Raw genomic sequence first — 2,537 nt, forward strand, 5'->3', positions numbered from 1 at the left:
GCAATACAGCAACATGGATAAACCTCAGGATGAAGGAGAAGATATCAGTGGGTAAGACAGGTATGGAAGTACGCAAAGGACTGATACTTAGCAGAGAAGAACTTACCAAGTAACAACCACATCCAAGGAGACCAACGAGACGTGAGCCATTCTAGCTCCAAGGACACCAGCAACAGTAGAGGGTAAGAGGTAGGCAAAAGGATGGAAATCAGAGATGAGAGGACAGTCTTGTTAGAATCTTCCAAACCCTGCACCACCCACACCTCCAGGTAATGATTCACACCCAACAGGAGTCTGTGGGCTTATTTTCTGTAGAAATTAAACAGAAGATCCCTGTGTTTTGAGATACCAGTCAAAGTAAACACCAGGGAGGCTCCAGTCTGAAAAAAAGAAGAGTTAAAGGAAAATCTTGGCCCTGGGGAATGTGGGTGCTAACCCAGTTTCTCTCCTTGGGCCTCAACCTCATACATTCAGACAAGAGGTTGAAGAGCTCACTGGGTAAGCTAAATAGCCCCAGAAGTATTCACATCTGAAAGAAACTCAATGAAATGGGTGGCTGAGCTAACCTCATAGAAGTGTCAGGAGACCCCTCCCACCTAGGAAATCAGCACCCCAAAATATGTACATGTGCTTATTATCCACACAAAAGCCAATTTGGACATTTAATTGAGATGACTTTTTGCATAGTTTTGCTCTATGCAAACTCCATATATGGACTTTCCAATAAGAGATGAAAACAAAGACACAAAAGAATTCAGTAGAAACAGAGATGATTCAGAGAAAAGAATAAAATTTAACACTCCAATAATTAGATCATCTTACCATGTCCCACCTCCTCTTCCCGCCACATGGAATCAGCATTTGGCCGGTTGCTTGGTACAGGGATATGGGATGCTTCAGGAATCATGTGAACAGGAAGCATCCAAGGATGCAAAGTGTGGAGGTAACATAACTGGGAGATTGAATATATTGAGCAAAAAAGTAATGGATCATTCTTTCCCTACTGGATGGACTTAGAACCCTTGTTGAGAATCAATTGACTGTATATGTTTGAGTTTATTTCTGGACTCTCAATTCTGATCTATTGGTCTATGTGTCTATTATTGTACTAATACCAAACTCTTTTGATTAGTGTAGCTTTGAATTATGTTTTAAAACAAAGAAGTATAAGTCCTCCTACTTAGTTTTTCTTTATCAAGATTGTTTTGGCTATTCAGGGTTCCTTGTTATTTTATACAACTTTGAGGATTGGATTTCCCATTTCTGCAAAGAAAGCTGTTGGAATTTTGATAGGCATTGTGTTGAATCTATAGATTACTTTCAGTATGATTGACATCTTAAAAATCCTAAATCTTCCAAGTCATAAACATGTCTCTCCATTTTAGAACACATATTTGATAAGGATTGAATATTCTGAATATTCAACTCCTACAACTTAACAAACAACAACAAGACAAATAATCCAACTGAAAAGGACTTGAACACCAAAGATATACAGATGAGCATAGGAAAATATCCTAAATGAGATACCACTCACACCCACTAGGCTGGCTACTATCAGAAAAAATGCAAATGACAAGTGTTGGTGGGACACAGAGAAACCAGAACCCCCATCCACTGCTGGTGGGAATATAAAATGTGCAGGTTTTGCGGAAAACAGTTTGATGGTTTCTCAGAAAATTAAACATGAAATTACCATCTGACTCAGCAATTCCATTTCTTAATATATACCCAAAACAATTGAAAGCAGAGACTCAAACAGATCTTTACACACCAGTGTTCATTCCAGCATTAGTCACAACAGCTAAATGGTGGAAACAGCTCAGATGTCCATCAACCGACGAACACATAATAAAATGTGTTGTTGTTGTTGTTGTTATGTGCCATCGAGTCGACCCCGATATGCATATAACAGAACATTACTCGGTCAGAAACAGCAGTGGTATAGCATAGATGGGCCCTGAAATCATGATGCTGACTGAAATAATCCAGATCCAGTAGGATAAATATTGTCAGCTGCCCCGTAGATGAAATTTCCAGAATAGGTCACAGCATAGAGACTAAACTTTAATCATTAGTCATTAATTTAGTCATTACCAAGGGTCGGGGGAAAGAGAGAAGTGGGCAACTATTGCTTAAGGGCATTGAGTTTCTGTTAAGGGTGACAGAAAATCTGGAAATGTATGATGGTGATAGTTACACAACATGGGGAACATATTAATGGCACAGAATTATGCATGTCAAAATGGCTGACATGGAAAAATGTTTTGTTATATGTATAATGGATATTATACAACCATTAAAGTTACATTTACAGACAGATAACCTGGATTATTAGAAAAGGTGCATCAGTATATTAAATTTTATACATGGTATGAGATTGACTATGTTAAAAATACATGAAATCTGAAAACATGTACCAAATGGTTTTTGTTAAGTTGTTAAGTGCCATCGAGTCTTTCCGACTCATAGCGACCCCATGCACAGCAGAACGAAACACTGCCCGATCCCGCGCCAGCCCCACAATCCCTGCTATA

The sequence above is a fragment of the Orycteropus afer genome, unplaced genomic scaffold (genome assembly GCF_000298275.1).
Source record: "Orycteropus afer afer isolate SDZICR_OR568_19922 unplaced genomic scaffold, OryAfe1.0 scaffold00536, whole genome shotgun sequence".
In the NCBI taxonomy this organism is placed as follows: domain Eukaryota; kingdom Metazoa; phylum Chordata; class Mammalia; order Tubulidentata; family Orycteropodidae; genus Orycteropus; species Orycteropus afer.